This window comes from Diorhabda sublineata, chromosome 6 (genome assembly GCF_026230105.1).
Source record: "Diorhabda sublineata isolate icDioSubl1.1 chromosome 6, icDioSubl1.1, whole genome shotgun sequence".
NCBI classification, from domain to species: Eukaryota; Metazoa; Arthropoda; class Insecta; order Coleoptera; family Chrysomelidae; genus Diorhabda; species Diorhabda sublineata.
Genome location: NC_079479.1, coordinates 12,300,177 through 12,312,532, shown reverse-complemented (window position 1 = coordinate 12,312,532; position 12,356 = coordinate 12,300,177). Strand labels below are relative to the sequence as shown.

The window sequence follows — 12,356 nt, the reverse complement described above, 5'->3', positions numbered from 1 at the left end:
CGCCGATTAAGTCTGCAAACATGTATGTATAAGTCAATCGTCTATCTTTAGATTACTGAAGATGGAAAAAATGCATCCATATCATTACACTCCTGTTCAGAATTTATTACCTCAAGATTTACCTAAGCGTCTACAATTTGCCCATTTTTTGCAAGATAAACAAAATGTTAACCCAGATTTTCTGGATACAATTCTTTTTACTGATAACGCAATATTTACCATACGAGGAATATTTAATTATAAAAATAATCATTTGTGGGATTTTGAAAATCCACATGCTATAAGGGAAACACATTTTCAGCACGAGTTTACGGTTAATATTTGGTGTGGTGTAATATGTGAGTATTTAATAGGTCCTTTTGAACTGCCAACCAATTTAAATGGACCTCTTTATTTAGGTTTTCTTCAAGAACATTTACACGAATCACTAGAGGATATACCTCTCGCTTTAAGATAAAATATGTGGTGAGCACCACCACATTATTCTTTACAAGTTCGTCAATACTTAAACGAACAGTTTCCGTATCGATGGATTGGTCGTGGAAGTGAGTTTGCTTGGCCACCAAGAGGCCCTGATTTAAATCCTTTGGATTTTTCACTTTGGTCGCAAATGAAGGCATTAGTTTACAAAGAAAAAAATACTTCTCTTCCACAACTGCGACGGAAAATATTAGAAGAAGCCGCGGATGTGATTAAAAATAATAGACAAGGATTATTTGACATTAAGAGATCTCTACGAAAGCGGATCATAAAGTGTATTGAAGTAAATGATGGGCATTTTGAGCATTTGCTTTGAAGTTTTTTATTTTTGTTTACAAATTTGTTATTGTTACATATTTAATGAATAATAAAATTTTTTTATGAAACAATTCAAATTTATTGAACATTTTAGAAGCAAATAACTCGATAACCTATTGAGTTACACGAATCAAAGAAGAGTAACTTTTTTTTGTAAAATTTTACGCTTTTTAATATTTTTTTTTATTTTAGTTGTAAGTTTAGCCCAAAAAAAGTTTACTTTTATTTAATTAATACAAACAAGTGTAACTAGCGCCCTCTATTAGCAATGTTAAATTAGAGTGCAAATTATGATTCCTCATGCCAAAAAACGTAAAATTTCCAATTTTCAAAGAGAAATTGTGAAAACATAGAAAATTATTGCATAAATCAAAATTTAAATTTAAACTTTGAACCCCCGTATCTCGGAAACTAGCAATATTTGCATAAGGCATGTTGAGCAGAATCATCATATTTTGAGGTCTAGAATCTACAGTTCAGAGATTGGACATTCTTAATGAATCAGTCTGTACACATTTCAATTTTTGAAATGTTTATTTTTGTAAAAAGTTTCTATTATATAGTCGTGACGTTAAGAAAATTTGATATTGTTTCAAAGATAATCCTCTTGGAAACTTTAAGCTTCTGCGTGGAAATTTTGTTATCGATTCCTACAGTTTCAAATCGTTTTCCGATATTTTATTTTCTCTATTCAACAAGAAATTTTTTGACAAAGTGAATTTACGAGTTTAATCGAATTCCAAAAGCCATTACAAATAGATATAAGATTATTAATAAAATTCGAAAGTTCCAGTAAAATAGACATTATTTACAAAAGTACCAACATTATACTACGTATGTGATGATCAAAATCTATATATATATATATATATATATATATATATATATATATATATATATATATATATAGGGACCGATCGTTTAAGCAAAAACACCTCTAAACTTGATTAATAAATCTAGATAGAAAAACTAATTTCCTACAAGTTCCTTTGGAGGTCCATGTGCGGTTTTTGAATTATTAAAAGGACGCTAACACCCGCCGCCACCCTTCTCTATACCCCCCGAGTATCCCGAAACTCATATATTAAATTAAAGCCAACTTTGATTGACGTGGCTATGTGGGCGAGCGGCGCGCTTGAGGGGACGCGTGTGCCGCTGCTTTTGAGCCCCTCACTTCGCTCTGTTCGTCACTATGCTCTTTAGCTCTTTATTAGTGTTTATTGTCTGGTTGAAAGACTTACGCCGAACGGTTCTATATTTTCATCGCGCCAACTATTTATACAATTAATAATTTTGTATGATTAATATTTAAGTAAAAATAAAGTTTCGAGATATTTCGATTTTTTATTTTGGAAATCTAATCATATTTTTATTTGGAGGTATTCGAAGAAATATTTTGTAAATTTTATAATTCTGATGATTCGTATCAAGGATTTATAACGAAATTTCGGCCAAAAAACCATCACAAGCTTTTATGTCGATGTAAGTGAAAATCAATCTTACCTTGTGGTAATCTCTCCGCCATCTGAAACAAAAATATCATTATATTAATAATAACGAAAAATAATTTATATAAAATACGAAAAATCGATGTGACGGATAGAGTTAATTAGGGGTATTATAAAAATTAAAAAATATGTTTATATATATATATATATATATATATATATATATATATATATATATTTCTTTTCAATACTATATGTTGATGATGATATGAATACAACTCATAAAATTATATTTCTTTTATAACAACTACAAATAACGCAATAAAACGTATTCTTGTTATTTGCCTATGTCGTTAACGACTTGTACACCACGAAGTGTCGGCTAAATAAAACTTTGTACTCATTTTCCCCTTACACGGCCATCATGATGGCCATAATGAGTTCCCGGAAATTTTCTCAAGGTAGGCAATAAGATAAGAGAACGAAAGAGAGAGATACACATACTTATATATACCTAAACGCACACATTCCATCATCCGTGACCATAAACCAGTCTTATTGTTTACCAAAGATGGCGGCTTGTGTGTTATCTATATGTGCAACGATAAGACCAGGTATACCGTGTACCCAATAAATTACAGCATCTCTTCTCCAGACCAAAGTGTTTACTTGATACAAACATTAGCCAATGGCGTATAGAACGGAAACCTCTATATGTAGAGGGGAGATATTCATTATGTTTGCCGCCGCCTCCACAACAAGATAATTAACTAATTATCTACTAAATCTAAATTTTCTTTTAATTGCGAACGTTTCTCATTCTAAAAGTATAATATAATTTTAATAATTCAGAAATTTTGTTAATACGAAAAATATTCGTACGGTTATTTCTTAAAGTTATTTCCATAATAATAAAAAAATTTAGTTACAACTCTTCAATAAAGGTCTTAAGCATGAATGACGTTTGTAGTTAGAGTACGTGTCTTCCGAATAGTTTGGTTACTTTGATGGAGTGCCCACCCTGACACTTCTAACAATGGCACTAGTCTTAATCTAGTGCACTCTGTCAGTGCCACGGTCGTTTTGATACACTGTCGAATAACAAAAATAATAATTGTGGGGAAAATGAGCAAAATATGCGTGTGACATCTCGCACACACACACACACACACATAGATCAATGAATGTGGTGGTTTAAAAAGAAGACGTTCTTTTGTCGATGAACAGCGTATTGTCATATTTTGGGGATTTATTATACCACGGCGACTATCTACGAAATGTTTATAATATTTCGAGATAAGTTGTATAAAAAAATTTCATTAAAACTAATATATACACAATTTATCAGAAAGAACTTTTAAAAAATCAAAACTAAGCAATAGATTGTAGTTATACACAAATGTACAGTTCAAAAGATTTCAAATTTGAATAAAAAAAACTAATGGAACAGACGTACAAGACACCTACGTAGAATAATTTGAGTGCAAAGCTGCGTTTTATCTGTTCATCGAGTTGAATCAATCGAGATACGGTGGAAGATTTAAATCTCTTTGCAAGGACATAAAACATTTTTAATAAAATCGACAAAAGATCCTGGAATATCAGTCATTTAGGTGTAACATTGTCAAATAACATAATTATAAATTCTTCTTAAACTGATGCCAATTGACCAGAAAAGTCATTTTCAAACTATTTCAATTTATTAAAAATACGAGGTATTTGGTGTGACTTACTACCCATCGTCCCACAAGTGTTGGAGTTAGGTACTTATTGTGGACCTTGCTAGATACAATATCCACTTTCTAGCGGTAGTTTTATACTGGTTTTAGTTTAGGGGATGTATATTACCAAATTCCGACACGTCAACGACTGTTACTTATCGAATAGTAGCACACCTCTCCAAGTCACAACCAACACACGTTTATTCTTCCATCAATTTTGCATTTGTCGTATGAACCACCAGGAAGTCGTCATAAAAACGCAATTAGTCGCGGTATTTTTTAGTGCTCTGGATACAGTACATTCGAGTCAAAGATGACACGTTTCGTAATTATTATAAACAATGTGATTTTCTAAACAAGTACAAAATTCAAAAATTTTGTGGGGCAGTATATATAATCTACCGAATAATCTCATTAGTAGTATTAGTTGCGGCAAGAAGTTTCAACTAAAAAAGTAAATATTTAACCGCGCAAATATTTAGTCAAAACAAAAATCGGTAACTAGTTAGATTAACGATTTCATTATTCCGAGGCATCTCTCAATATTATAATGCGAAATGTTTATTGACTACATACAATAAATAAATAAATAAATGAATATATCGCTTATTACCTGTATGTGAGTGTGTGTGAGACCGCATGTTTGCCAACTCGAACTCAAATATGGCAAACTAGTTTTAATCTGGCGATCAAACATTAACACACAGATACAGACACAACATTTACAAAGAGATAGGATTTACTCTATATTAAGTGAGAAGATTAACGAAATCTTTTGTCGTTTGTAAATGAAACGAATTGCTAATTTATAATTAATATTGTACGTAACTTGTTCGAGATTTTAAAATTATAAATTTTTCGATGTACATAAATAAATATACATACTTGACCTACTTCGACTTGTCGGAAATCGTAAAAGAACAACGACAAAAAATAATTTACAAACGAAAAAAAAAAAAGAATAAGAAGAATCTTATTTGTGAAAAATATTTAATACCCTGATTTGGCATCAGTAAATATTGAAATAATCACATCACAAATCCGTTTTTAAATGCAACCGTTATTAAAAATTCGCCTAAAGCCCTCTGGTTTGTTGATCGAGCAAAGTTTATATTATGAATTTTACTGCTCTTTCATCACTGCAGGCCGAGATTTTTTAAAAACTCTGTACACATTGCTTAATACATTGTTGACTTTTAGTTTTGAGCCGATATTAACCGAAATATATTAAGTAAATTTGAACAGTTCAATTTTCCCAGATGTTGTCGATTTCCACAAAATTATTAAATCTAATTATCGAATTTTTTTTCGGCGTTTACAGAAAAAGAAAATATTTTGTTCTCTGTTTAGAGGGGATTATTTTTTTAAATTTAACATCAAGTGATCTTTTGATTAATATAAATACGCAAATTGTCAGTATTAATATTTTGATAAAAGCTTAAAATTAGTCGAAACGTCAATTCTTTTAACAAATTATCGAAAAAAATTTTGAAACAGAAGAGACCTAAAATCAAGAACATTTAGATGCATTAATATATCAAAAAGTCTAAGAAATAAGAAATTAAAAAAATTTAATATTTATACGAGGGAAATATTTATAAATTGAACGAAATAAGGGGTCACTACATCAAATAATGATAAATAAAAAATAATTTTTTTAAAAACAGAGTAAAAACATTTAATATCTTTTGAACTACTACCCCAACGTCGAATTTACTTCAAGTTTTGGAAGTAGTCTAGTTTCAATATCAGAAATGATTGTCAAAAATTTTCCTTTTCGACAAATTTTTATTTTTGGAGTACAACATAAATCGCATGATACTAAATTTATTCAACGAGGTGGGTGTGGATTCGTGAACGACTTATGATACGTCGCGTTGTAATAAAAAAGAAAAAATCCGTTCTAGACGTACTCTATTTTTGGGATCAAGACTGTTTCTCATCCGTAACCGTGAAATTTCATAATATTCTTTGGTACTATGGTCAATTCAATACATATTTCACGATAGAAATTCTAAACACCATCCATGTCCAGAAACGCAGTTATGAAGGTTGTCCGGAAAGTTTCCGACCTGAAGAGATCAGCACTTTCTCACAATAAGAAAGTCCAAGGGCGCATTCGTATAAAATTTTCTAGGTCAGGTTAAAAAGGTGGAACATGAAAATAATTATAGAAACAAAATGTCTCGTTTATTTTTAGATCAGAAACTTCTCAGACGCCTCTCGTATCGGTTGAAGCATTGTTCATACTGCGTAATGCGTCGTTTTTTCTATCAAACTTCGTATTGTGCGAGAATAGACAATTGAAAAAACTAAAAAAAATGAAGTATCAACTTTTATTTACTCGACACTGTGTATATGTAGATTCTAATGCATAGTTTACTGGTATTAGACGGTTATTAAGTAGATAGTACGCGATGCCAGCTTCAATTTTTGATCCACTTGGCTCTTACTCACATACGTACATACGTACAGAGAGAGAGCAGATGTCTAGTAAATACGATATCGGTGAGTCCGGACAAAGGATGTGTACATAGGACAGAAAAGTAAACACATTTTACTCGCGAAGAATTTTCGACGTTTTACCCCACGTGTGCTATAGTTCCATCTCGATCTACTTTAGGAAAATCGTACTATGTACGAGAGAGATATCGCGACTAAGTGTACATGGATAATTTTAAGGGGGACAGACTGCATTAGTGGGATGGTGCTGTTTTGTTGGGCTCGATTCACTGACATTGTGTAATAGAAATTTAAAAATCATGTCACAACATATCGATTTCTTAAAAGTAATTGGTGTTCAAGGTGAACGAGTCTTAATATTTCTACATAATATACGTATTATATATGTATATATAGGGTGAAAACGATTATTTATTTATGATACGAATTACGTATATAATTTCTCTATAGCCCTGTTTCATCCCTTTTCATTTAATTTCCCCAATCTAGCCGCTAGTAGCCAATTTTTCGTATTAACTCTGATAATTCATCTTTTCTTTATACTATTGTATATCCATCCTTTTTATATATGTCGATCTAAAGCCTTTTTCGCTAATTTTTCATTTCAAACAAAAAATATTTCTTTGTATAGCCAATACACATAAAAAAGTGGTAAGATTGTGGTAGACCACCCATTAAGCGATCCTTAACTCAAAAACCATTTTATATTTATTTGTCTAGTTAGACTAATATCAACATTAAAAATAGCAGCAGTGTAGTAACATCGAGGGTGGTTTCGTCTGCATCGTACGTTTACCTAAGAGGAAACTTAAATTTTCCCAATTTGCCATAGTGTGTCCTAATTTTTTCACATTATACGATTGGAAATTTCCAAATATTGCGACGTTTCGAATAATACGCGATAAACTGATTAGAAATCCATCCGAATTTTCAGAGTATGATGAATTTGTACCTTCGACTCTTTACTTTTCATGAGCGTGTATTACGAACATCGAAGGGTAGCTACCCCCTGTCCCTGATGTTTACTCAAAAGATCCAGTGGAAGGGTGGTTTTGTTCGTTCATGGGGGGCTTTCTTCATTACATCAACCACTCACCAGTTACTGGTGACAACGTTCCAGTTAAACGGTATAAATTACAAGTGTTATTTTTATTTATAAATTTATTTATTAGTTGATCTGTTGTAGTTTTAATAATGTTCATAACACAGGGGTAAGTTTTGATTCAATATTTTTTCTAATCAGACTTAAATATTATTTTTCGATACATACGAAAGAAAATGGTTTTATTCAAAGGAATTATAGGCTATTAAATTTCAAAATATAATCAAAATTTTTGGGATATTTCGGTAATTTGTAATTAACACTTTACGTAAGCTTAGGAGATTAATTTTTTCTGGTTTTTTGTAGAAAAATTTTAATGAAATCTCAAAATTTTGAAATATATATAATATGAAACTTATTTAGTTAAAAACTGTATTATGTTATTCTAAAATTACAGCGAGACCAAACTGATTTCAGATTTTATTGAACACCAGTATTTTAAATATTTTTGTACTATCTTAAGATATCTAAAAACAGCCATGTCAATAGATAAAGAAAATCGTTGAAACTAAATTCGTTTATCTGAAATCGGTTAACATACAGACTATTTTGGAATAATTTATTAAAATATCCTAGTAATAACAAGAATGGACCAACATAGGAAAGTTCTTACAACTATCCTTCTTAGTGATCCAGGAAAACATCGAGGATTCTAAATGTAATGGATGAGGTATTTGCTTGACCGTTTATGTGGAAAATATCTGCAGAAATCAGAGGTATCACTACAAACATTGTTTTCATCATCAAAGTCATTGTAAGGACATAGTAAGATGTCGGTCCTAAGAGAAACGTTTAAAAGACCATTCGTGGTACTAAAAAGCCCATGACATAGAAAAAAGAAAGACATTAATAGCCAATGGTAGTGCTGCAAAGGACTTTTACTGTATTTTGTGACTATACCTCGTAATTTTGGATAATTGACTGGTCTATGAAAAAAAAATTGAATTGAAGGGTCGAGCTAAGTAACGAACTAACGAAAACCACATACTAGGGAATCAATATTGGAATGACTGCTACCGTGAGATAAAACATCAAAAATGGGGTTGTAGGTAAGTCGATTTGTGTAACTTAATGCGAGCAAACAAAAATCTATTGGGTTTTATCAAATTGTGAAAATAAACTCCATTAGATGTGTTTTGTTATTTTTTTGCGTTTTCTTTTTATGATGGAATGAAACTATACCTTCAACATTTAGATATGCAATTTCGTATTTAAACAACATTAATTGAAAATTTGACACAACGACACAAGTAATTGTATCAAACATTTGGATATTATATATAACAGATAAAAACAAAAGATAGGAGAATACCTGCAAACTAGATTCCTAATACAGCATACTCTAAGGGGCATATAATTCCCCTTCCTTATATACCAGCGGATATTGTACGAATTCGGCGTTGCCAATTTTATTAAGTGCATTTCATAAATTCCAATATTGATTTAGAATGTAGGTTTGGAATATATAATACGAGGACTCCGGCAAATCAGGTTTCGACGTATAGCTGTCAAAATTTCATATGTATGAAAACATTTTCTAATGACGTAATTTTCCGAAAATAAAATTTCGTAAAGCAGGGACAAGTGATGGAATTTTTGTGAAAAATAGTGAAATTTTGAAGATTCCATATCAAAGTCCCAAACAAACAGTGACATTTGACATTCCATTTTGGAGACCTCCATTTACACCAGTGCAAGTAGTAATTAATAAAAACGCTTTTATCCAATTATTTCAGCAATTTGGACGAAAATATTTGAAAATAAAACGTACTGAAAGTTTAGAAAACGAAAAAAAAAATTTGTATGACAGCCAAAGATAGACTAATATAGAATATTTACTACGTTAGAGAGAAATTTTTGCAAATTTTTCAATTTCTAATCCTATTGAATCCAATAATGGGTTATATAGAATGGAAAATAAATCTAGTAATAAAAACAGAATTCATAATCATAATAATAGACAGTATCATGTATATAACGATATATGGTGAAAATAATAAATAAAGTTAAATATGTGTAAAAAAAAGAACGCCGGCAACCGCGCTTATATATTTTGTGACCCCTGAAGAGGACTGGGGTTTGCCGATGGCCCTCCCTCTTGTGTAAACAACCAATCAGAGAGTGGCCTGATAAAATCATGGGACCATAAAGCTATGCATGTTCATGCGTGTTTGCTTAGTCCATACTGGTCTACAGATTAGGTCGATTATGTACGAGGAAACTCAAAAGTGAGACTTTATTAATATTAGCTTTTCCATTGTTCATCGTTGCGTCTAGCTAAGGTAGGTATGTGTCTATCCGTTCAGGCAAAGTAAACTTTATTTATAGGGGTAATTAAACCGAAAAATATGAAAAGTTTGGCGACAGATTTCATTAAAAATGCTCATCTTTTATTTCGTATTTTCTCAATTGCAATTCGTTTTTGGATTGACCTCAACGCGTCTAATTTGACTTTTCCATTTCTACATCGAACTTTATCTGTTATTGTAACAGAAAATTTCCAATAAACTGAGCGGACAGAACCAATCGATCACCCCTTGTCTAAATGGTCGATGATAAATGATGGCAGCTTACGGTCATCTTGACTAAACTACCGAACCGAAATAACCGGAAATAGAAATTATGAATATGTACACAATCTTATCAATTGCAAATTCGTGACTAAATATATTATAGTAAAATTTTACAATAAAAGTAAAGATGTTCTAGTTGTATATTTTTAACAAATTAGTTCAGTTGCAACTTGCAAGGTGCAGTGTGCAATCTATTGTGAATCCCAGTCTGATGGACTTTTTCTTCAAATTTTCCAATTTTCCCGTTTACATAGATACCACCACGTTTGAATTCGGCTTTTTGAAATTTTACGGTTGTAAAGCTTTAGTTTTTCAAAATATTTAAAGACAGCTTAATTTTTTTTATTCTCAAAAAAATTTTCGGAACTAATCACACGATAAGTACCTATTGGCATCTTTAGGTTGAGGTAGAAATTTTGTCAGATAACCCTCGTATACCAAGCACTAGTCGAAAAAGTTCCCCGAAAATCCCAAATAATCCTAATTTTAATATAGTATATTTTGTTGGGAAAGATCGATATTTAATGTAAGTTTTATAAGAAAGAAAGAAAGAAAATGGGAGAGAAATATTTTCACCTAAAATTTTAATCACTTGGTATCTTTTCCACGTCCTCGGTAAATTTACATAATACATAATTAATTTTGTTTCAAGCTACAAGACGCGTTCTTATATAAGTTTCCATTTTAAAGTTGCTCTCATCCGTGCCAAAGGGTTGAGATGACGTTGAATAAACAAGAAGACGAATCTAAAGCGCTTCCTTAATTAATAAACTTCTACTAATGAAAGAAATAATTAATTTCAGCCTACCACTGTACACTCACTCCTCCCTCATTCTCTCCCGTCTCTATTAGTCTTTCTACGACACTTTAAAGAAAAGTTTTACACGTTCAAGTTTTTCATAAATTAGTAATAATAATAATAAAATATATAAATTGTTTTTCGTTATAAAAGAAAGAACGCACGTGTCTCTCTCTATATTTCTCAAACACATACCTGTAATAATGAATACATTGTTTACATGCCTCCATGTCAATGTTTGTTTTGTCTGACATATTGCGAATGGCGAAAAGGTAATTTCCTGTCGACTTTTGCTCGTCTATCCCGTTATTGCTTACTCGTCTCAACCCTCGCCCGTCCATTATTATATTAGATTTTATGGATTATGTCAAGAAAATATAAAAATGTCCCTATAATTGAAGTACCTGCTACAAAGATACGATAAACACACCGACCTCATTTGGGGAACCGAAATATTTCATTTTTGTGATACGCTTCAAATTTTTGAAAAACCAAACTAACAAATCATTCAATAAATCGTGTGACTAACTAAGAAAAACACATTTTTGATCAAAAATCGATTTTATTCAATCATTCCAACGCTTCACCAAATTTTCGATAGCCTGCTTTGTTTTTTGCCTTAAAATATGCTTCAGTTTTAGCAATTGCTTCTTCATTTTGCTGAATTTCTTATCAGGGAGCATTTTTTTGGAAGCAGCGAATAACCAGTACTCACTGGGGGCCAGATCTGGACTAGACGGTGGATGAAGAAGCAATTCGAAGTATAATTACTTCAATCTAATCATCGTTGCCATCGACTTGTGAAACAGTGGATTTTCCTTCGGTATATGCGGTCGTTTTTCCTTGATTTTGCATTCAAACGATCCAACAATTGAATCCATAACCTTCTCAGCTGACTGTTATACCATTGCATAAAGAATAGGATAGTAGGTTAACCTTATGAGGATATCATTTGACGAGGTGGACGCCGCCAATAGATGGCAGTGGAGAGTTGGCGTCCACAGCACGTCTTTTCTTACTGTACGTCGTAGCGTGAATTACGTGTTTTCTTAGCTTTGGTTGCCGAATTAACCCATTAACCGATGGCGCCAAAATTATTTAAAATATTATATTCAACCCTTAAGCTATGTTGTAAAGTTTCTTATTTTGGATGCCTATAGCAAAGTTGCAATTTGAGTTCATTATTGTATTGTGTTCGTTGTGTTATTGTTTAGTTTCGTTGGTTGTGCATTTGGATTATTTTTTTATTTGAGAATCTTTGAACTTGGATATATATTTCATTTTTAAGGTAAGTGAATATTATTACAATTAATATACATCACTACTCTTTTAGTTAATATATTCAAATTATAAGACGCGCTAGATATATAAATGCTACAGCTTACATTTTCGAAAAAAATCTGTATATATAGCGAACTACTTACTAAAATGTATTTATATAACAAATAATCA

The 12,356-nt window shown here is 31.5% G+C and overlaps 1 long non-coding RNA gene across 1 annotated transcript in view; it reads right to left on the bottom strand.

The window, feature by feature from the left end:
• Window positions 1–2,301: 2,301 nt before the first annotated feature.
• LOC130446049 (uncharacterized) overlaps window positions 2,302–12,356 on the bottom strand; it is a 30,571-nt gene continuing 20,516 nt past the window's right edge. Inside the window, exon 4 of the long non-coding RNA XR_008910105.1 lies at window positions 2,302–2,323. This is a non-coding gene — a long non-coding RNA (uncharacterized LOC130446049). The remainder of the gene's footprint in view (window positions 2,324–12,356) is intronic.